This window comes from Choloepus didactylus, chromosome 3, assembly GCF_015220235.1.
Source record: "Choloepus didactylus isolate mChoDid1 chromosome 3, mChoDid1.pri, whole genome shotgun sequence".
Classification (NCBI taxonomy): Eukaryota; Metazoa; Chordata; class Mammalia; order Pilosa; family Megalonychidae; genus Choloepus; species Choloepus didactylus.
This window is the reverse complement of record NC_051309.1, coordinates 110,763,170-110,788,297: the sequence shown is the minus strand read 5'-3', so window position 1 is coordinate 110,788,297 and position 25,128 is coordinate 110,763,170. Positions and strand designations below refer to the sequence as shown.

Here is a 25,128-nt window from a genome sequence, read left to right as displayed (position 1 = left end):
ATAGTAGTAATGAACAAGTTTGAAATATAGTGTAAATTACAAATATGTGACACAGAAACACAAAGTGAGCACATGCCTTTGGAAAAATGGCTCTGAAAGGCTTGCTCGACAAAGAGTTGATGCAAGTCTTCAATTTGTAAAAAATTCAGTATCTGCAAAGCACAGTAAAGAGAAGCACAATTATACAAGTTATGCCTGTTATTTCAAACATACACAAAATCAAGCCCTTGTTGTCAGAAGATTTAAGGTCAGACATAGTAGCATATCCTGAAAATCTTGAAAATAGGATAAAGGTTTGTGAGCAACATACAAAGAACACATTTATGACTTTGGAAGGATTTTTGAAACTAGATTTAAACAAGTCATAAAATGTGCAAAACATAAAGGGAAAAAATGATTAATTCAGCCATAGTACCTGAAGGACTTCTGTCCATCAGGTTTGATTTAGCCAGCTATTGTAATAACACAGTATAGCAAATGCCAAAATTCAATCACTTACTTACAACTCCAAGCCTTATTTTTCTTATTCGTGGGTTTATAGGTCGATTCCACTTCAGGCTCTAAATCAATTGGGTTTGACTCCAGGGTTGGCATTGAGTTGAGGCTTGCTTCATGTGTCCTCCTTGGACTGGTGGCTAACGAGGGAATATTATTCTTGTCAAAAATGGCAGGAGTACAAGATTTCAAGCTGAACTCTGCAAACACATTTAATGCCCCGCTTGCCTCACATCTGCTCATATCCCCTTGGCCAAAGCAAGATTTGTGACCAAATCCAGCATAAACATGGCAGGAAGTCATACTCCCACCACTCAGGTGGGTGGGGTACAACAGATAAATGCAAAGGGTGTAAATGCATCATCCTATTACAGGGGACTGAACACTTGGCACCAATATTCCTATTAATCACAGACACTTTACACCAAATGAAAAGTAAGCCAAAATTCAGATGAAGTTATTTACCACATATTTAACTGACAATAGATTAGTCTTCAGAATATAAAAAGAAATGCTATAAATCAATAAGAAGATAAACAATGTGATTTACAAATGGGCAGAAAATGCAAAAGGCATTTTCCACAAAAGGAAGCATGAAAGGGCAATTTTTAAAAAGGGGTTCAAATTTATTACAGTCAGAAAAACCAAAAGACAGCATTTCACACCCTCATATTTGCAAAAATTAAAAAGTCTCACAATATTAAGCTTTGGTAGAGAATATGGAGCAATGGGAACTTTTATACAGTACTGACAGAAGTGTAAATTATTATATTCACTTAGGAAAACAATTTGACAATACCTTGTAATCATGGAGGATACATTCTTTGGCCCAGAAATTTTACTCCAAAACCTCTTGCCCAAGGGTTCCAAAGGTTATGCACACTGCAGCATTTTTGTGAAAACAAACAACTAGAAACAACCCAAATATCCATCAAAAGGTGAATAGATAAATACAAGATGATATAGTCATACAATAAAATATTTATAGAGGTGATAATGAACTACATATCTCCAGATATTAGCATGGATAAATATCAGTAACGTGGTGTTGATTTTTAATAAGAAGCAAATCTCTGAAAAATATAGGGAGGGAATATCATTATATGAAGTTCAGAAATAAGTACAACCAAACTTACGCTACTTAGGGTTTATGAATATATGGTAAATGTAAAAAGAAAAGCAACAGATAGAGTGAGAAGCATGCAGCTTTCTTTGACAGCAATGCGTATGTGTTAGTTTTTAACCATATTGTGAATACATGGGTGCTTGTTTTATCAGTCTTTACATCTTATATATGCACATTATGTGTGTTATTCTGTACATATTAACTGTTTTACAGTTGAAAAAAGTCAAAAATTAAATTATCAAAAGTTATCAGATTCTTTTTTTTTTCTTCTTGAGCTCATATTATCTCTTCAAAAATTGGTATTTAGTCACTGATTTCCAAACTCTATTCACCGTTGATTCTATAATTTTTCAGTGTTCCCTAATTAAACATTTTCATACTACAGCATAACTTTCAACTATTTTCAATTAAGATGGAAACACTAAGCATTGCTCTGATTAGTGGGGAATGCTGGCACCTTTAGATGTGGCCAGTTTAGATAAATACCAAGATCAGATGGTTTATTAGTGTCCTAGGGTTGCGGTAACAAAGTCCCACAAACTGAGGGGCCTAAAACAACAGAAATTTATTGGCTCATAGTTCGAGAGACTGGAAGTCTGAAATCAAGGAGTTGTCAGGGTCATGATCACTCTGAAACCTGTAGGAGAGGATCTTTCCTTGCCTCTTCTAGCTTCCAGTGTTTGCGGGCAATCCACGACATCCCTTGACTTATAGATGCAATGGTCCAATTTCTGCCTCTGTCTTTGCATGGCCTTCTTTCCTCTGTGTCTGTCTGTCTCTGTGTCCACATTTCCCTCTTCTTATAAGGGGACCAGTCAGATTAGGGCCCAACCTAATCCAGTTTGGCATCATTTTAAATACATCTATGAAGACTCTGTTTCCAAATAAGGTCACATTCACGGGTACCAGGGGATATAACTTCAACATATCTTTTTGGAAGATGCAGATCAAACTGGTAACACCTGGATAAAGACAATATTTTTTAAACAGCACAACTAACATTAATGAAACATTTTCTCCAGGCCAGCCAGTGTTATAAATAATTTGTCCTAAAATAACTCAATAATGTCCACAACAGGCCTGTGGGCTGGGTTCTGTTAGCAGCCTCCTTTTTTAGGTGAACAACTTAAGGCACAGAGATGTTATGTAAATTTCCCAGTGTCACACAGCAATTAAGTGGTGGAGTTGGGATTCCCACCAAATGATACTGCTTCATACTCACACTCTTATCCACTGTGCCAGACAGGATCGAATGCTGAAACAAAATCAATTTAACTGTCAAGGCATAAAACATGTAGTGGGCTGTCATTTGTGAAATACAAACTTTTTTAAATCTGTGTATTTAAACTGTATATAAATTAGCATAGGATGGTACCATTGGAACTTTGTTGCTCATCTGTCCATATTTCCTCTCCCTTTCCTTCCAACTATTCATTTTTGTGCCTCACTTCCTTTTCTCTCTCTCTCTTTTTTTTTCCCCCCTGTAGGGCTATCTTCACTGCTTTGTCCCCTCCAAAATGGCTCTTCTCAAATTTTTTCACAATTTCATATAGTTTAACTCCTTTGCAAGCACAAAGGGAACTCAATTTATGACTTGCCTCTATGTCTGCTTATGCAGTAGCCATTTCACCCCTGCCAAAAGAACCCTCATTTTCTTCAGTGTCAGACAAGCTGCAGTAGATTCTCAGCCCTTTAATTTGTCTGAGTCAATTACACCCATTCCTTTCTCTTGCCAGTGATTAGGTTAGCACTATGGGAAATGTGCAGTTCTGTCAAATGAGATATGAGAGTCTAAATGCTGAGAGGCCTCTTGGAAAACCTTGCTTACTCTTGAAACAGGGATATGCTGAATGACATGCTGAAAATGACAGAGTAGAAAAATGGAAAGAACCTACGTCCTTGAAATTGTGACTATGCTGCTGAATTAACCAACACTGGAAATGCCATGCCTTAACTTTTGTTTTCCTTGTTATTACATTGATTTTCTGTTACTTGCAGCTGATAGCATCTTAATGCATGCCCTATGGTCCACTTTATCTATTGAAGAAAGAAAATTGGAATGATTAATACTAGTTTTACTGGGAATGCAGAATGCAAATGAAATATCTGATTGAGAGGCATCCATGGGCTGAAGCTCAACTAGCATTCTAAGAGTCAGTACAAGCAGATTCCAACATGTCTCAGCAAAAAAACCTGGGAAAGTGTGTTCTATTCTGGACAGCATAGATACCTCCACAGTATTTGAGGTTGAGATTTTCTTAGCCAATCTCTTTAAGAACCCCAGCTCTGTTCATTACATCAGAAAAATATAAATGGAACCCTTTAGCAAATGATAAAAATGCATGGAAGTAGCTCCCAAACTTTTCCTGAGCCCTTTGTGCCACTTTCCTATCTCAGTTATCACATTAATTAGCTTCACTCTTTTTTTTCCTTTTTTATTTCTTTTATAGACTTTTTTTTCTTTTATAGAGAAGGTATGGGTTTACAGAACAATCAAGCATAAAATTCAGGATTCCCATCATGACCATATTATTAACACCTTGCTTTGGTGTGGAGCTTCTGTTACAATTGATGAGAGCACCTGTTTATAATTGTACTATTAACTATAGTCCATGGTTTAACTTAGGGTTCACTGTTTTTGTTGTGAAGTTCCATGGAATTTTTAAAAAAATTTTATTCCGTTACTATATATACAATCTAACATTATCCCCTTTTAATCACATTCAAATATAAATTTCGGTGCTGTTAATTATGCTCACAATGTTGTGCTACCTTCACGACTATCCATTACGAAAATATTCCCACCATTCCAAATAGGAACCCTGTACATTTTAAGCCTTATCTTACCATTCCCTACCACCACCCACTCTCCTGGTAACCCATATTCTAGATTCTGACTCTACGAGTTTGCTTATTCTAATTATTTCAGATCAGTGAGATCATACAATATTTGTCCTTTTGTGTCTGGCTTATTTCACTCAACACGGTATCTTCAAAGTTCATCCATGCTGTCATATGTATCGGGACTTCATTCGTTTTTATGGCTGAATAATATTCCATTGTATGTATATCCTATATTTTATTTATCCATATCAGTTGATGAACAGTTGGGTTGGCTTCACTCTTGGTGTGAAGAAACTATGCTGCAAAATTCCCTCTAATTGTATATACCAAACGATCACTAACCGTCATCTCTTCTCCATGGCCATTCAGCAAACTCCATAATGGCACAATCATAATGTCCTCAAAACCTCTTCGATATTCTCACCCCAGGGCCAATATCAAATCAGACAGATGCCTCACAATGTTTTGAAAGAACAGAAATCTTGTCAGTTGCAAATCTCCAATGCTAAACTGACTGCTAAATCAATTTCATTTTGATTTATTGAGCAAATATATTTTAAAAGTGTAAAGATGACTCTTTATACTATTTATACTATACTTACTATTTATACTATTTAAATCAACTTAATTTTTTTCTAAGAAAAACATTTATTCTTTTGGTTTGGGAGCCAAAGTTTGTTTAAAATAAAAGCTTAAGGAAGCCAGACTACCAAACTCTCAGAGAAAAAGTTTTGGAAGCATCTTTGCAAATACAATTCTTTACCGCCCAAGATACAATCTTACTTCATTTTTAACCTATGAATTACTAAACAGATTCCTGGCATTGTTATTTGCATGACCCAATAAATACCAATATTTCCGTTTTTCAGTTCTTCAGGGACTATCATAACAGAGTTATTATTGAGTCTGGCTGTCTGAAATCATCTCCTTAATCCCAGTTTACTGATGTACCCGGATCTGATTAACTGTCCCAGTGGAGGAAAAAAAGTTGTTGTGGGATCTAACTCTATAATGGATTAATTTCTGAAGATATTAAAGCTAAGTTCTGTATCTAAAGGTGGATTTCCTAGGAAAATTCCACATTAAACCTGACCATACTTTAAAGAGATGCCATTAACCAAACAAACATTTCCACTTTGCTGAACAATTAAATCTGCCGTATTGCAATGGACATTCTCAAACATGCTGGAAGATGCTCCCCAGTAGAATTTCATTCAATGAACTCTTGGCACACATATCCTGAGCCTCGCCTTGAAAAGCCCAATATAAACCCCTGTAGTGCTAATGGGTTTATTATAGCAGTCATTTCAAGGAAAGGGCAGAGTAGCATTACATTTCTTGAAATGATTTTCACCTACACATACCTAGGGAGTTGTAGGGATGAATAAGAAGATTTCTTATAGCAAACTCAAATTTTACAAATATCTGTGCTAGTCATTTGTCCATGTACCAAATGTAGTGTAGTTAGAACAGTGCAGTAATTTATATTCCTATTGTTACCATGTTGAATTTCAGGACAGCATAAATTTATGCAAGCACATTGTTAGAATACAACCACAGCATGTAGAAACAAACATTTAGAATAAATTATTTTTATTAAATTTAAATCTGTTCCAGATAGTTTCAGTCCCAAACACTTGGAGGGGTAAGCCTTGGTAAATTTTATCCCTGGTAGGTACTCAGAGATAAAGTCAGTCTCAGAAAATGTAGTTGACACTACATTGGTTCCCTAAAATCAGGGGAAAAGGAGAGAAGTTTCTCCAATTGCTTTTGTTTACACAAAGACAGACAGACACAGAAGGCAGAAGGTCATGTGAAGATGGAGGAGGCAGAGTGAAGCCAAGGAGCCCCAAGTATTGCTTGGCAACACTAGAAGCTTGAAGAGGCAAGGAAGGGTCCTCTTCTACGAGTTACTGAGGGAGCATGGCCCCACAGGAACCTTGATTTCAGACTTCGGACTTCAGAACTGGGAGACAATAAATTTCTGTTGTTTAAGCTATCGAATTTGTAGTCGTTTGTTACGACAGCCCAAGGAAAGTAAGAAAACATATTTGGAGAAGGCTTATTTTTGAGAGTTTAGAGTATCCCAAAGCCCATCTGGAGAATCATAAGCAGAGGAAAAAAGAAGTGCATAGGCCCTAGGGGACCAAGGTAGAGGGGGTGTGGCTGGAATAGGAGGGGCAAAAAGAGAACTGTTGGAGGGACTTATAGGCTGCGATAAAACATAACATTTATCTCTGGTGGAATGGGAAGTCATCAGAGGATTCTGAGCAGAAGAGTGATGTGACTTAAAATCTTAAAAATATATCAAATGTTGAAAACAATAATCAATTATTAACTACCTGAGAAAAAGATTATATGCTTCCATCTCACTCAAGCACTTACACAATAAAAATTTAAATTTAAAAAATCAAGTTTTAACAGAGAATTACCAAAATTCAGATGAAAAGGTTCCCAGTAGCACAAAACATATTCTGTAGACACACAACTGAGACAACCTGAGGGACCACCTGGTTTGAAGTTTTCCCATTTGCCTGAGCCCTTGATGCAAGAGAAGTTTCCCACAATGTTTTTATTTTAAAATATAACTGACTTTGGCTTTTGATTTTTGGTGTTTATCTTCTCAGATATCTTGACATAAGAATCTAAAGCTGTCATTATCATGCATATTAATAAAATGAAGACACAAAAGGAAGCTTTGATATAAACAATATGACAAAACAGATCCAAGAAAGAAACACAGAATGAAGCCAGATCACTGTCTCAGAGAAAAGCTCTCTAAATTTCTCTTTTATTTAAAAAGAAACTTGCATGAAATGTAATAAACGAAGTTACAATACAGCAGAAAGTCTTGCTTATATTTTTGTCCTAATTTTCTTTTTGTATGATCTTAGGCAGTTTATCTGTCTCACTCTGACTCAGGCTCCCATCTGGAGAAGAGGGTAATAATTATTTGTTTCACTGAGGTGCCTGCAGAAATGAATTAATTCATAGAGATGTACTATTTTGAAGATGAAATGTACCGAATAAATGCTATATGAGTGACTGCAAATTTAAAAGAATTATTGTAACAAATAAAAAGTTGTGACATTTCCCTGTCAATTACCTCCTTTTGTATAACTTAGCACACTGGTTTTAAAGTAACAATGCATGACTTTTGAAAATAGGAATAAGTTGTTAATATTTGCAACTACTTGACTTGTCAACTGGTAAAGGCTTATTCTCATCAAACAAACCAAGAATAATGTTTAAAATGTTATAATTCCAGTGAACTTCAGTAGTATAAATGCATTGTTTTGATAAAATAAAATATTTAAGTGCCAGTGTGCTGAAATAATAGTGTATTGATCATATGTTTATCTTAATTTTTTCCTTATAATTTATTTCATCAGAGATGAAAAAAGATTTCCCTATAATAAGAATGCCTTGGAATGGATTTCAGCATACCCGGGGATGATACAATTCATATGAGAAGAAATGGCATTTTGTTTAGGAAAACACCCTGGTGGCTGCTTCGGGTAAGAAAGAAGTTCTCCACCCACGGTCTTGAAGGAGAACGCAGAGCAAAAGAAGGATGAGCGTGGGGTGAGAAGTGGAGTAGAGATGGAATGAAGATCCAAAGACAGCGTAATGACAAAAACAGCAAGTAAGGCAGAAGTGAGGGTGATGAGTGGAACAGAGAGAAAGAAAATAGACCCAGCAATATGGTAGGAGGTCACAGAGGAGGGAAACACAGGGATCCCTTTGTTACTAGAAATCCCTGAGGAATCATATAGGAAAAATATTATAATGTGTCTTGTTTTATCTGCTATATGATGGTATGAAACCTCTTCAGCAGCACCTGTTTCCCCCCAAAATATAAACTCCAATAAAATATATGCTGTGTACGGTATCTCCTGTGAGCTATTCTTTGGGAGAACCATAAAGAAGGGCTGTATTCCTTATTTATGCTGATCTTGGATGAGGAAGTCATCACAGCCACTGGACATGCTAGTCATGCTAGTCAGATTGAGAGCTCAGTGGGAATTGGGAATTGGATGCACAAATTCCTGAAAATTCCCAGAAATCACAGGGAAGACCATGCATGGCCTTCCCTTGGGGTATGAAATATGGCCCAAATCATGTTTCACAAACATTAAAGAAAATTTTAACCCCAGTGTTGGACTTCCCTGGTGGCTGGACTCACTGGGTGGCAGAACTCTGGGTTACATAGACATGGTAGAAATTATTGTGAAGCCATTATCTCTTATGGAAGTTATATAAAAAATAAAAATTATTGATGCAAGCAGATAATAAATTTAAAAAAATTCACTAGAAATAACTTTTTGATCACATATATATACTTCTTCTAGTGTAAGCTATTTGTAGTTCTTTTTCTAAATAAAACTTTGAAATTCAAAGAGTTACTCAAAACTTCCTGGACCGCATTTTCTTATTTCTTCACTTTTCACTTCTGCGTTCAAAGCAGTCAGCTAAAAGAATAACTAGCACAGTCTATTCTCCCACCCCACCACCAATCAACTTTCCAGGGTGCATCATTGTGTCTCCCAAACTCTGTAGGGACCAATCATCTGTCACAAAGACCATTAATTAAGGGAGATGGCTGATATCCCAAATAGCTAGAGAATTAAAATGTTTTATTTGCCCAGTCCACTTGTTAGTTATGAGATGCCCAGAAAGGTTAAGTGACTTACCCAGTATCACACAGCAGCTTAGAGTTTAGACTCCTGGCCTAGTGCTCTTTCCCAGTATACCTTACTTTCAAGGGCCATGTGGTATAGCCACATTTTCTCCAGCTCGATGTTCCCCATAGAGTATTTCCAACCTCAGGAGGCATGGCAGAGCCCTCTGCTATATCAGGGTGTAGGTTTTGCTTCATAGTTGGCAATTCTGCCCATAGCACTGTGCCACTCTTCTGGAAATTGGTATTTCAATGAAGCATGTATCTCTCAGCATAATTAAATAATGACAAATAGGCCAGATATGACTCTTTTAAGGACTCCATTTCATCATGTTAAATGTAGAAATATAGTACACGCAGCTGCCAAATACACCTTTCTAAATGATTGTTTTATACCATAATATGGTTCAAGAAAATTGCCTACCTGTCTGTGGTAGCCAGACTCTATGACATACCTCCTGGTAGTCACGCTCCCACCTTGTACCAGGGTTGGTCTGTGGGACCCATAGAATAAGGCAGAAGTGACAGTATGTCAATTCTGAGGTTAGGTTACAATACAAACAGCAACTTCCATCGTGATTGCTTTCTCTTGTGCTTTTTCTCTCACCCTTGGATCACTGGCCCTGGGGGAAATCAATACTGTGAGCAGCCCTATGGGGAGGCCCCCAAGACAAGGAACTGAAACCTCCTGCCATCAGCCATGTGAACAAGCTTGGAAGCAGATCCTCCAATCCCCAAGCCTTCAGAGACTGCAGCCCCCACCAAGGCCCTGACAGCCACTTCATGAGAGACGTGGGCCACAACCACCCAGGTGAATCACTCCCATATTCCTGACCCTCCGAAATTGGTGAGATAATTGATTGTTGTTTTAAGTTGCTAAGTAATGGAGTCGTTTGTTACGTATGCTTTCTGATCTCCTTCCTTTGGCAGGTAGATGCAAGTAGGTGAGAGGCTTTGGCTGGTGCAGGGACCAGGTGTGGGAGCATGACATTGCCAGCCTGTGGTGCCTGGAAGGTATTTCAAGAAACCATATCTTTAGGAAGTTACGGATAGAACAAAGTAGGGAATTTGAAATTAAGATGCTATTATGAAGTGGCCTAGGGAAAGAGATAGGACAAAGGAGAAAATTCCAAAGGAATGGAGGGGAATGCAGACTGGAAAACTTCTTCTGAAAATCTGGGATTTCCTTACCTGGTTTCTGTGCCCCCTGAAAATGGCGTCCTAGAAGCACAACAAGAGGTTGCTCCTGAGCCGATATTATTCTGATGTTTAGGGACTTCCATAGTCTGGATCAATCATACTGTTTCTCTTTTCACCATAAAATCCTTCTCTCAGTTTCAAACAAATATAGTGCTTTCCTGTCTCTGTGCTTTTATGAAAGCCATTACATACAACAAGAATTCCCTCTCTCCTGTTCACATATCCCCTTGGACTGGATCTATCTTTTAGCTCCTGCCTGCTTCCCTTTCCCTTTGAAATCTTCCCTGAATAACACAACTCTCAGGGATTGCTCCCTCCTCTGCTAATGAAATCACTATCTGTACCACTCACATTCTGTGTTTATTTTTTTATGCCTCTCTCTACAATATATAAGCTATTTCTAGAGGGCAGGAACCCTGCCTAATACTTCATTGTTTCTTCTGCAAAATTGAGGCCTGTTGATAATGTCAAGGACAGTTTTTAAAGTCACTCAAAGAGAGGAAGTAAAGTGAATTTACCATCCAGCAATAGCTATTCAATATTTTGGTGGTATAGTCTTTTGGGCAGATATATTTATATATGTATATGTAGGGGTGTGTGTGTGTGTGTGTGTGTGTGTGTGTGTGTGTGTTCAAAATGGAATAAAACTCTATATATTTATTATGTGCTTGCTTCTCTGACATTGAAACCATATTCACTGAATGCTCCATTTGGACCTGGGGATGTAATTTCTTAGATGTAGCTCTACATCAATGTTGTGGTTTTTTATGCCTGCGAAAGCAATAGGTCACTTATTTCAGGCTCATTATAGAGTATTTCATTAAAAGTAGCATTATGTTTATGGGCAACATTTTAAGTTGGTGTGGATTTCAATGTCATGTCATAAGCAGCACCATCTTCTGCAAAGGAAGCAAACAACTACTGAACCATTTTGGTGGGATTTAAATAAAAATGCAAGGAAGTCAACTTGCAGCGAAGAAGCCAGGTATCGCTCATCTAGTTTTCTAATATTGCCCACGGGAAGGGTTATTGTTCCCAGAAAATCTGTCTGCTTTCATTCTGTCAAGTTTAAAAACAACAACAAAAAGAGTAGAGAAAATGAGAGTTGGCTCTCCCTTTCCTTTCAAATTTCCCTTGTTTTTGTCTTTCCTTTCTCTGTAGTCAAAAACACATACTCATGTGATTTAACTTCCATTTCAAAACATATAAAATGAGAATGACAATGATACGTACTTTATGTTGGTATTTGAGAATTTAATGAGTAGTGCCTAAAAAAGATGCCTGGCATATGGTAAGCACCTAAAAATGCTACTATGTATTTTATCTGTCTTATTTTCTCACCCTAAAATCCACACTTAAGCATGCATGCATGTACTTGCTCACACACACACACACACATTCACTCACTCACTGTCTTTAAACCAAGGAACACAACTACTGTTTGTGTTGTGTGGATTCAGTCTGAGTCTCATTCTTTTTTCTTTCAATCACCATTTTTTAAATTGTATAATATATCATATTTACATAGAAGTGATAACTTTCCAAGTGCAGTTTAACAAGTAGAGAGCAAACAGTTGTTTCCCTGTTGTGGAATATAACATTTATGCAAAAAGGTACTAACTTTCAAGGTATGATTTAACAAGTAGTTATATATAGCCATTCTTTGATGACCTCAAACAAGGGCCAATTCCATAATTAATTAAGCAGGGAAGTATGGACTTCTAAGTAAGGCCAATATAGTTCTTCTGCCTATAGTTCTATAGTAAAATGACCATCATTTAGAGGAAAGTACAGATTAAAAATTACAAGTAGGAAACAACTAGATTGTTTGAAGACTGCGTATTGATGCACAGTCAAAACATTATAAGTATTATCAATAACATTTGTTTTGTTATTGAGAGTGAAGGGTTGGAATCTATAGATTCATAATGTAAAGCAGAATATTGTCTGAAGAGCCCTGAAATTTAGTCCTAATATTCTCCTTGTATTCTCTTAATAACAGTTAAATGTGCCATGATCCTGGCTGTACATTATGACTACTACATCCCATCTGAAAGAGGTAGATTGAATCTGACAGTATTCACCCCAAAATCATAGCTGCAGCCAAATCTTAAATTCCCAGGCTGCTTTCTCAACAACTGAATATTGTGGAAGCAATTTTAATGGTTCCAACTACAATTCAGTCATGGAAACCCTTGGGCAGCAGAGTACTCTGTGGACAGAACTTGGGTGTTCTCACATCTTTTCTTTGCCTGTTTCTCCCTTCAAGTGCCCTCTCCCAACCCGATTACGCCCTGCAAAAAAAACCCCATGCTCTCTTTCCTTTCCCCTATCAAAACCTAATTTCTACAAAGTATATGACAAGTTTATTTACACTAAGGTATGTATGAGCAAAAACCTTGAAGTATTATTTCTCCAGTTATTTATATTCTAATTGAGTCAAGCCTTAAAATAGAGCACAACAATAAAAGTAAAAGTGTAAGCATCAATATTAAATCGCTGGCATTTGGGGGCCAAGATTCTTTGAAATCACATACATAGCACCTTAAGAAGGCCAACCTATTGGCCAGTATTAAATCTGAGAGTGCAGTGGCCACATTCATATTAGTCTACCTTGCATCATCTGATCAACTATCCCATTTACAGTGTTTGGATTTGGATCTGCTTTTTCTATCAGTAGAGACTGGCTATAAGAAGATTTGAAAGAGTTCAGGTGGGGAAAAGGACAAAGATATTAAGAAAATAGATTGATTTAATAACAATTTCATTTAAATAATTGATTTTTAAGAATCAAACTTATTTGAAAAATATCGCATTTGAAAGAAAATGGGATAATTTTATCAACAGTTCCACAACCCTAATAAAGCATTGTTTATGTTTACACATGTATTAAGTGTTCACTCATAAAATGCCTGTTGAGAACCTTCCGTGCGCCAGGCAACTTGCCGTGTGTCCTTCTAATCATTGTCATCCTTACACATGAAGAATTTTAAATAGCTAGTAATTATAGCATAGATAGAATTTTATTATTTTCCTTCACTTACTGTGTCATAAGCATTTTTATGCACTGCTATTTAGAGATCTGACTTAAATTAGATACATTTTCAGGAAAAATCTTATTTTGAGTTTAGCTAAGTTAGAGATAGGTGAGAAATGTTCCTTTCCTGTCATTAATGAGGGGCATTATTGACGCATGAAAGCCTTCCCAAATTTCCTATTTTATCCGGACAATTTCCAAGGAACATCATCACTTGTGCCGAGTGCAAGAATGAGACAGCTTTTACTGGTGTGGAGAAAAACTAATAGCCCTCTGAGAACTTTTTAGGTGTAATCTATTTTCATACTAGATATGAGTATGTGCTTACAAGGTGTTTTTGGTCTTCTTTTTAAAAAATGGCAAAGGCTAAGAAGAGAAACTGCATTTTGCTTCCAGTGAAGCTTCTAGGGACTTGTAGTCTTCCCTGTCAAGGATCCAGTGAGTTTTAGAAATTCATCAAATGAAAGTGATGGATTTGCCAGGTCAAAGGCCTCCTCTGTGTACAATCATGTGTTGCTAAAGGGTGAGCAGCAGTATCTTTGACTTCAAATGAAAGCAAGCTACATAAAGAGAGGACTTGGCAAAGCTGTGAAATGAGTGGGGGAGGGACAAATGAAAAGGAATGGCCAATGTAGAACTCATAAGTTTAAGAATCAGGCTTCTAGGTTGGCTTCCTATCTGTCTAAAATAAACACTATAGTTCAAGGAGAAAGATTGTAAAATGTCATTAAAGCTCTATTCCTCCATCATTAAAAAACACGGGTGAAGATAAGTCAAATTTATCTACATCAGGCCCTGGAAACAAGACAAAAGTGACGTTCTGAGACAAGGTGAGCAAGGAAGGTAGTCTAACCTACAGGCAAGAGTTCCCTGTAAATACACTGCTCCAACATGAAAATCTTAGATGCCAAATAAACTTGGCAAGAAACTGAAGATTTGGAAGATAAGAAAAGCTTAGCTGTTAAATAAACTTGTCAAGAAACTAAAGAATTGGAAGACTAGAGGTGTGTGGATTTTATGTGTATGATGGGGTGAAGATATGAATTGAGAAGAAGAGTGTACAAGGGTGAAAATGGCTCTCTCTTCTTCCTTCTTTTTCTTTTTCTTTTCTGACAAAAGTGTTTTGTTGCAGTAGAAGCCCATTGATGATAAAATCTGCTTTCATCATTATTTTGCCTAGTGCTGCTCTGAGCATCCACCCCACCATTCCTTCCCACAATTCTGTAAGAAGGGACAACACCTCATATGTCATGAGCAGTCAGAGACAGAACCCAAGCCACTAAGTGTAGAACTTCTGCTTCCTATTCCTCCTCTTAGCCTGCACTCCTACTATGTAAGAACTGGCCTTAGAACAAGGGCTTGACAGTGTTAAAAACTAGTAGCAGTAGTTATTATCAAGAGCCTGTTATGTGCAAGCCTCAGGTCTATCCAGCTCCAAAGGCCTGCTCTTCCTATTGCATCACAGATACTCTTCTTGGTCAATATTTTCTTACAGGTTGTAAGTTTAAAAAAAAAAACTAAGACGGATCAATAGACAGATAAAGAGGCTCCTTTACTCAAGGACTGCTCAGAAAAATGAAATCTCATGTGGCAAAAACAGGTTAAATAACTGCCATTAGAATAAAGCAAAAATTTAATAAAGAGACAAATGTCTGCCTTGGCAAATTACAAATTCATGTTAACTAATTTCAACTGAGCTTTCACTGCTGCTTGGCAAATCTTCTTTCCTTGTTGATTACATAACACATTTTCCAGAGCGGCTGTCCCAACCCTCTTTGTTCTCCTGAGGTCCCAGACCTGCTTCCCCCAGTCCACCTCTCTGCACCCCGTTCCACCTCTCAGCAGATGGATTGACTCCTACCTCCCCTGAGAAGGGGCAGATGGCTGGCATAAATTCCCTCGCTTATTCTCCTCACTCCCTCAACCTCTTTCTAATTCCTTCGAACATTTCTTGCCCTCATTCCTTAACCACGCACTTCTTCCTTTCCTCCCTGCTTTAATAGAATCACGCTTTCTTTCCCAAATCCCCTACACTCTTTTCTCACTTCTAGGGGGAAAATTGCAAAAGCCTAAGTTATAATCTAAGAAATACATGCCTAAAGCCTCCACCCAATTGCATTGGGGAATTGTTTTGTTTTGCTTTGTTTATTTGTAATAGTGGGTGGTTTGGGCTTTTATCTAGTGGAAGTGCACATTTGGGAAAAAGATATTCCCTATCTCCATATATGTTTACCCTGAGGATTAAAATGAAGTAGGGCTCTCCAAATGCATTACAAATACAAGTCTCAATTCAAAAATAGAAGTGTACAAGAAAGTCAATGTCTATTTCATGCTCTTTTACCTCAAAATGGAGGGAAAATCCAGGTCGGTTCAACAAGTCCCCTGACACTCATTGCCTGCAATTCCTCTTTAGCAGGATTGTGTCTGTTCTGGAGAGTGGATGAAATCAGACTGAGTTCCCATTTTCTGGGAATCCACCATCTTGTGTGGACTCTCGCTTGCTCTCCTTTTGTGTCTTTTGGCCCCTTTTGGCTCTGAAATTCACTCTACTCCTGCCCATGCTGTGGAGCAGGGGACTCGGTGACTCACACACACCTGCCTTGAACCACCATCCAGGCCCTTCCTTTCACAGGTTCTATGAGCTACAAGGGCACTACCCAGGAAAGAGAAATAAATACACTCTGCAATTGCATCCTCCACAACTTCCATAGGACTTTAGTCATCACTGCTGAATCTCAGTTTGTGTGGGCAGGTAACAGGCCTCCCCTTTCCCAGATACCCACAGTGACTATCCCCTCTGCTTCATCTTTGCCTCTTCACCTCACCTATCAACCTGAAGCCTTGGGGAGTCAGAGGACTTGTTCTGACTCATCACACATTCTCTCTGCCCTGAGTTCTCTCAGGGTATAGGATTTTTGAAATTCCACTGAGCTTCTGCTGTAACATTCTTTCCCTAAGGCAATTGATGCTGCAAGTTCTAAATGCCCAGATTACTTGTTAGTATTACAAAATATTATCCTGCCACAATGTCTGTTCCGATTTGTTGTAACACCACCCAAATTGATACATCAAACCATGATGCTAATTGGGTCCTCACCTCTTGTACTAGGGCCATGGGTGTAAGGCAGAAGCCCACAGTCACACTTCTGGGCCTGCTTTCCTACAGCCATCACCCACCTCCAGCCTATCCCATTGGGGCTGTACCATGGTCCTTCTTATTGCAGCTATCATCACTCTGCTTCCTAACACCAACTGCCACAGGGCTCTTTAGCACTGGAGGCACAGCTCTCATTGTTGCACAGTGTTGCCCTTCAGAAACTCCAACTAGGAGAGCTGTTCAGAATCTCATTTTAATCCTCTGTGATTGCTGCAAGTCACAATTCTCTTGCTCAAGAGGAACAGGTTTTCAGCTGATACTGAACGGCTTGACGTGTTAGGTCCTGACCTTCAAGGTAGCCTGGCTCTTAAGGCTGGGCAACTTCCTCTATAGAAGAAACCACACCTTCCTTAGAGATCTCCCTGATTTTTGTCCTTACCCCATTGCGCCTCGCTCAAAGACTATTCTCATATAATAATGAGTGTAAGACATAAGAAATACCAAGTCAAAGCATGCCACACATCTGTTCAAAGCCCTGCAATAGCTCTATGCATGATTAAGATGAAAGCCAAATCCTTATAAGGGTCTACAAGGTCCAGTTTCCTAGTATCTTTCCCAATTCTCTTCCTTTTGCTTCTTCTGCACTAGTGCCTGTTCTGTCTTTTTTCTGGAGTACGCTAGCATGCTCCACCTCATGATCTTTGCATTGTCTGTGTCTTTTCTCTAGAACACTCTTTTCTCAAATTATCCCTCTTCCTGCAAATATTTGCTCAGGGAAGACATTCTCACTGAAGCCTACTCTGGCCCGTCTACTTAAGGCGCCACTCCCCGGCACTCCTTTCTCCCTAGCACTGATTGGTTTTCAAGCTCACCTCATATGTAACTTACTTATTTACCATATTTACTGTCTTTCTTCGTTCACTACAATGTAAGTTCCACAAGGACAGTGATTTTTGCCAATTGTTTTTTCACTGTTCTATTTTCAGCATCCAGAAAAATGCCTGGTACTTAGTACTCATACAATAAATATTTGTACAATGAATGAATGAGGCATGATTCCTCAGAAGCTGGGCCAAAAGGCAGAGTATGGTCCTCTTCCATTTGGTGTTAGCAAAAGGAGGCCCCCCTTGAAGCTCTTCCATCTCACGAGAGGTGTCACTGCTCAGTAAGGCAATCCGAAAGGAATTCAGGAAAGGCTCATCTCTCTTCCTTTTTGTGAAGGATTTGGGCTGGGATGGGGGTACTGTCTGCCCCACAGATCTTTTATAATCTGACTCAGTAAGATTGATGAGTTCCAAGCAAATCAAAGCCATGATGCTGTACTCTAAAATCCAAGCGTTTCTACTTGACCATGGTCATCCTAGGAACATTAGAGTAATGATAGGAATATCTGTCTTTCATTAAGAGTGCTTTCTGCTAGTTACTGCATGGAGTGCTTTTTATATTTTATATTTATTCTTCAGAACTCCCAGGTAATAAAGATGCAATCTCCATTTTTTACAAATAAACATGAATCTCAGAGGGAGAAATAACACTCCATAGTTTACCAAGCTCAAAAATATCTCAGAGATTTTGTGAACCCCTGCAATACTCACTAAGACTTCTATTCTGAAGACACAAAAGACTTTTGTACAATCTTATGACCTTGCTTGATTTTATGCTCTAGTAAGCTTTAAACGGATTAGTGGGACCTAGGTTATGTCTTCAGCACCTAGCAAATACCTGCCATGTATTTAGTACTAAATAAATATTTACTAAATTGAATGAAGAATTGAATGCCACAATTTGCAGGAACATTATGCTTTTACTGGAACTAATCCCCTAAGGTAATGTTTTATTGCTTTAATAGATGCTCAGAATGATGTGAGACTATGGGAAATTTAGAAACATAATGTTTCTGAACAGACATACAAGGAATATTTAGGTAAACTATTGTAATTTGAGATGTGCTACTATGTTATCACTGATTTTCAGCAAACAACAAGAGCCACAAAAATCCATAGATTTTCATTAGCCCTGGAGCAACAGTTGATGCCAATAAATTAGGAAGTAACATCCCCATGGAAATGGTCAATATTTCAATCCTTTGATACTGTTGTTGCCAATACTCTCTGAAAGAATGAGTCCACCCCAGGTGGCATGAATGAGGAATATACTACATTGTCATAGAATCCAATTGAATTACGGGTGATCAAGAGCTGCTGTGGCTGATGCCTTTTATACTTACGACATTTGGTAATGCTTATTACACACAAAATTGTTTTTGTTATAGTATAGCCACCTTATGTCTGTATGCTATTTCTCTGTACCATATCCAGACATATTAAAAGTCCTAAAACATTCTGTATTTCCAGAATGCAACACAATCCTATTACATGCCCAGCTGTAAATTTTTGTTTTACCTCTACAGTAAGTTAAGTGATTTTCATGCTGGCCATCTGGAACTATGACTAGGTTTAAAATGGCGTAAAAAAAAAAGTAGCTGAAATAATATTTCTAAGATCCATTTTCCATTTACTCAGAAAACAAGTGTAATCAACCTAAAACGAGAGAGATTATTTGAACTTCCATTTAATCACTAAAAATTTCTATGTAATATTTATTCTTTTTCATGTCCAACTGAAGACAGTGCCTCTCTCTGGGGAATGATATCTGCTGGTTATGGGACTTGTTTTCCAGGATTTTAGGGCTGCTCATTGCCCTGGCACTAAGAGAAACAGTGTTTGTTCTGGTCTCCCGTTTTGTATTCCAAGTCTATTTATTTTTTTGTGCGGAAATTGCATCTGATGCTCAAAGAGAATCCCTTCTATTAAAGTTACTTTTATATAGATGGAATTTTTAAGTATCTAAATAATGATGACCTGATTCTCTACCACAAAGGTCTATTGAAGCAAATAATGTACATTATTAGAGAAATGTGAAAATAGATTATCATGCTCTGATAAACCTTCAAAGTACTGAGGCAAAGCCCTTCACCCATCAACTCCAAAGGACCTGATTATGGAGTATGTTATTCCTTATCATATAAGCATAAGAAACAAAAGAACTGAACAGAACATCTGGGCAAACAATTCTAGATTAATTACAGTTAAATGTGATATCCCCTGAGATCAAATTATTTCATTTTACAACATGGTTTTCTTCTTTCAATCAGCTGCTTTTAGAACTGATTTCCAAAGTCTGGATTTACAGACTAAGATTAATCAGGAAAAGAAGTAACTACTGTCTTAGCTCAAAACATCTTGGAATGTTCTAAGCATAAAAGATGAATATTGCCAATACAATGAATCAAAAACATAATAAATTCTCCCTCACATACAAAAAGCATTAATGTTGTATCTCCTTATTTACACCTATTTTCCATGAGCTTGAGTCAACATGGGCAAATGCTAGATCAAGTCTGTTTTGCTTGACAGTGACAGTGATGCAAGCATGTTCAGATCTCACTCCAGTGAGAGCCTTCCAGGAGGAACGCAGTCCCTCCCTAAAAAAAAGCACAGTCTCTCCAAGTTTAGAACATGAATGTAGTCCTTTCAGCTACTAGGCTTTGGAACTAGAGCATGTCACAAAATGTATTGGCACGCCATCCAAGAAGCCAGTTTTCAAACAGCCTTTCTTTCTTATAGGTGTTGAAATGTGCTACTCCCCAAGGAATAAACAGGCAGTGATTCATTATTATAATGGCATAGAAACACTTTGAACTGTGTGAATGAATTATTCTATTGCATAGGGTTGTGGTGATGAATCATCATTCCCACCCAATACTCCTCCTTTCGTCTTCCTTTGGGCAGCTTCCCTTCTTGAAGGAAGATATTATGAGGAAGACACCTCATAAACCAGAATTGGGAAATGATGCCCTTCAGCTTTGACTCAGAGACTTCACTTAGGAAAGTCAACTATACATACCAATATTTCAAAGTCGAGTTCAACATTTTTATTAATATTGAGTATTCTGGACTTTTTTTTTTCCAATTCATTTTTTACAGAGACTATAAAGGACTAACTTTAAAAAAAAAAAATAAGCTAGGATGACCAGAGGTCCCTTTTGTAAGATAATTTTCCCTTTAAAAATGTATTTTCCTTCAAAGCCCCAGGATATATTTGTATATCAAACTTTCCTTGCCTCTGGGAAGGGGTTTTTCTTAATTGATTGCACTAGGCTGGGATAATTTCTCCTGATCAATTATTTAAAAAGTCCTTTTAGCAAGGAACGGGAAGTGAATTGAGGCTCTTATCGATCTTATCAGGGATGAAAAACCTAACATATCCAGCAATTTTCTGAAAGTTATAGCTAACACCTATATTTGCACCCTGAAAAACCCTAATTTATAGGTTTTTGGAATGACAACTATTAGCTCTACCCACAAGATCTTTATCTCAAAGCATATTCTCATCCAGTAAATAATGGCATGAAAAGAAAGGGAAGAGGTGGTCAAGAAAGTTTAAAAAAAAATTTAAAACCCATGTGAATTCCATTTCACTGTTGATTGTTCAAAAAATATATATAGCTGGGAAGCCAGCTGAGAGGCATCCAGGAATAAGTGGGAATTAGTTAGAATGTCACTGGATTGGGTCAAAAGGGCTTGAGTTTTATTTACCTCAGCTCTGCCACTAACTGGCTGTGCAATCTTGGGAAAGTGTCTTAGAGCCTTGGTCTTTCACTTCTGATCCCTAAATTGAGGGGATTTGGACAAATGAACCAGTTCCAGTGAGTTTCCCTGTTTTACACAAATTCCTAGCTAAAGAATACAAAGCTAAAGTGAGAACACAATACGGTCTTTCACTTGTTTATCTTCCAACAAGGAGCCAAAAAATCTGTGAATTCACCCAAGGGAAAATAGTCATGCAGGCTGGAAACTTTAGTAGCACCACTATATTCCACCACAAGCCTTCTAATACACTTGGGAAAGAAGCAAGAGGAAAGCTGTGAAATTAATTCAAATGAAAATATTTTCTCTGTTAGGTAGAAACTCTCAGATACAGACACATAATGTGGTTAATAAAAATAAATTCAAACCAAAGATTATAAATAAGAATGGTAATTATGATAAATTGATAAAAGTTAATGATTACTTACTCGACTTTTCTAGTTTTCTTTTAAATCTGGATAAATCATAACATAGTTTTAAAAATAAGGTTGAGGAATCCATCCAATAAATGCTATCATAATGTCCAACATGCTTTGAGTCATTGCAAAACAGAGATTTTAAATGCACCATTTAGTATATTCTTTGTAATAACTCTTTGATAACTATGGAAAGCAATGTTATCAGCTGAGGAAATGAAGACAGTTGAGCATTCTATGTTTCTATCCTTTGATCTTTATAAAAAATAGAACTAGAACTACAATAACAAATGTCACTAATACGAAAACCCATTCAATACCACTCATGATAATGAAGTAGAACAGGACTTGGATTCACAATATATTTATTCTAAATGAAAGTATGGTAGTATAGAAACAACATGAACTTTGAAACATAGGTCAGAGTTTAAATCTTAATTTGAAAACCTACTAGTCTGTTATCTTGAAGTTATTTAACCTTTCCAAGCCTTAGTATCCATGCCTGTAAAATGAGTTTAGTACTAACTAATTTGCATAATTGTTATAGAGATTAGAGATAGTGTATATAAAATGTAGCTATACTAAGGACTCTTCAGCTGTCGGATCCCTCACTTGCACCTCAAACCCTGGGAGGTGCCCAATCAAGGCATTTGTAAAGTTATATCTGTTTGTAAAATTGCATTTAATGTCACTATGGAGACACATAATCTGATTTCCATCCCCTTGCAGGTAACTTCCTTTCCAATAGGAAGACCATCAAATTCTTTCTTCATTCTGGAGTTTGGTAACTTTATGAGGATGTGTCTCAGTTTTGACGGATTCAGTTGTTTTTTTTTTCCTGGAACATGGTTTTCTTTATAAATATTTCTGTTGAGGTTTTATTTCTTGTTCCATTTAGTTATTCTCTACTTCAGACACCAGAAGTCTGATTTTGTTTAGATCTCCATTATCTTTCAATAAAGTATAATTTATTTTTCTCAAAAAAGGGTAGTTACAAAAATCACAATATCCTTATCTCTATTTTGCCTATTCTCAACAAATATTATTACTATCAGTGTACTCTGTTATCAACCAACTTTATAAATCCAAAAGTGCTGCAAAAATAGAGGCACAAACTTGCCCTCTACATAATATGTGCCCCTTATGGCCAATCTCTGCCAGACCTGACATCTGTGTAACACCCCCTCATGATTCCTGTCTTCTGCTTTATGCTCAGCAACATGTACTGCTTATCAAAGAAGGACTAAGTCCCCAGTACTCTAGGTCTCTATAATTTGGATTTTTACTTACTCATTTGCATGGCTCCTCCTTAGGACAGAAGATTGCCAACTGTCCTGGCACTCCCGAGTTCCAGTGGAAGCCCGTAAGAGAATTTCAACCATCCAACTCTCAGTTCGGGCACCAGCCTACTTACCATTCCTCCTCTCTTTACCTCTCCTATTTCAGCAGCCTTGTTACCTTCTTCACCACCCAACCTTTGTTAAAAGAATCCTGATCTATTCAAAACCTTCTCAATAACTGTTTACTTCACCACAAAGTGATTCCTATCTTGACCTCTCCCTGCCCTAAAGACCTCGGAGTCTCATAATACAAACCTTTGAAGATTTTCACCAAGAACCCCAGCTCCCCAAAGCAATGGGTAGAAAGAAAGGGCATCAGGTCACTTCTCCACATGATTTATCACATATGTATAGACACACTCTCACTACATCAAAGCTCTCTTCTCTTTCTTGTCTCCTTTTACCTTCCAACCATTGCAATGCTCCAAAATAAGTGACATTCTGTCTTACTCAAATGGAATTTATGCAAGTTTTCTCTGATCTATACTAATTTTCTCATCACTATATGAAATTTACTTTTATCTTCTCATCTTTGCATCATTTGAAAGAGATTATCTTTTTTCTAAAATTAATTCTTCTACCTAGATTTTATTCCTTTCCATATGTTAAAGGAACTCACTCCTTCTTTCCCTAACTTAATGCACTCCTTCAACAGTGTTTTTCTTTCCCAGCTGCTATGCCAAATACCACACAATAGATTGGCTTAAACATTGGGAATTTATTGGCTCACTGTTTCAGACACCAGAAGTCCAAATCAAGGTGTTAGTCAGACCATGCTTTCTCCCGAGGATGGTTACATTCTGGCTGCTAGCAATCATTGGGTTCCTCGGCTGTCCTCTCCTTTCTCTTCCAGCTATGGCTGACTTTCACCCACTGGCTGCAACCTGTGTTTGTCTCTATCTCTCTGTTTGAATTCCATTCTCCTTATAAAGGACTCCAGTATTCCATCTTTTCTTGTGGCCTTGACTTTTGCCATCCATCCGCTCTTATTTTCCTGTACTATTTCCATGAGAAATATCACCCACTTTCATAGATTGAATTATGCCTAATTTTCAAATATGTATCTTAAGCTCTGGTGCAAACCTTGAAGCTTTTTTCCTCGCATCCACCTAACAATTTCAATGGTCCAAACCATGAACTCAATATCTATCAAAATTGAATGAACAATTCTACCTCCATTCTGCTTCCACATCTGCAACTCCCAATATCAGAGACTAACATTAAAATTTTTAGATTCATCTTTGATTCTTATCTTCTTTTTATTTCTTATATCTAATCAGTCATCAAATCTGTAAACATATCCATCAAAATGTCTAAGATATGTCCTTTTCATTTTAATCCAAATTCTCTTAGCTTCTTGCCTGAATTATTGCAACAGCTTTTCAACTAGTCAATCTAATTTCAGTCTCTCTCTCTCTCTTCCATATCCTGAACACTGTGTTCACTTTAGTTTTCTAATATATGACAGCACTATTTTCAGCACTTATGAAATCAAATCAGATATCTTATTCTGACTTGTAGTTTGTGAAAAAGTGGTCTCAGTTACTTCTTCAAACTTCTTTCGTTTTATAACATAAATAATTTCTCCAGTGTTTTCTTACCACTTCCTCCAATATGGGGCTCAGATTCCTTTTTATCTTTACCAAGCATCTACATTCCAGGCTCAAACTTGTCTCCAAGTTTTTGACAATTCTGTTCTTCTGTCTAAAATTATACATCCAAAACCTCTCCTTCTTACTATCATTTTGACCTCTAATGCTTCACTCTCTTCCTAATTTGTATAATATTTGTTAACCAGACCATATACTTTAATACTTACATCAGGGTGGTTACCCCCTGAATAAATGAAGGTACGAGTATTGCTGGGGTTTGAATCACATCCCCCACAAGAAGCATGTTAAGGTCCTAATTCCTGGTTCTGTGGATGTGAACCCACTTGTAAAGAGGACTGTTTTAGTTAAGGTGTGCCCAAACTGTGAGGATGGGCCTTAATCCAATATGGCTCTAGACCTTATGAGCAAAGGAAATTAGACACCGGAGAAAAAGCCACAGGGAGGAGCCAGAAGCTGCAAGTCAGCCAGAACCAACAAGAGAGAGGAGAGGACATTGCCATGTAATGGGAAAGCCAAAGAACCCAAGGATTGCCAACCAGACAGACTATTACCAACACCAGGGGGAAGCAAGCCTTCCAGCCAACACCTTGATTTGCACTTCTGGCCTTAGAAACTGTGAGCCAATAAATT

At 37.5% G+C, this 25,128-nt stretch overlaps 1 long non-coding RNA gene across 1 annotated transcript in view; it reads right to left on the bottom strand.

Annotated features, from left to right (window-relative positions):
* Positions 1–520: 520 nt before the first annotated feature.
* Positions 521–25,128, bottom strand: part of LOC119529017 — a 34,844-nt gene continuing 10,236 nt past the window's right edge. Inside the window, exons 2-3 of the long non-coding RNA XR_005215805.1 lie at positions 1,295–1,404; positions 521–635 (exon numbers count right to left, since the gene is read on the bottom strand). This is a non-coding gene — a long non-coding RNA (uncharacterized LOC119529017). The remainder of the gene's footprint in view (positions 636–1,294; positions 1,405–25,128) is intronic.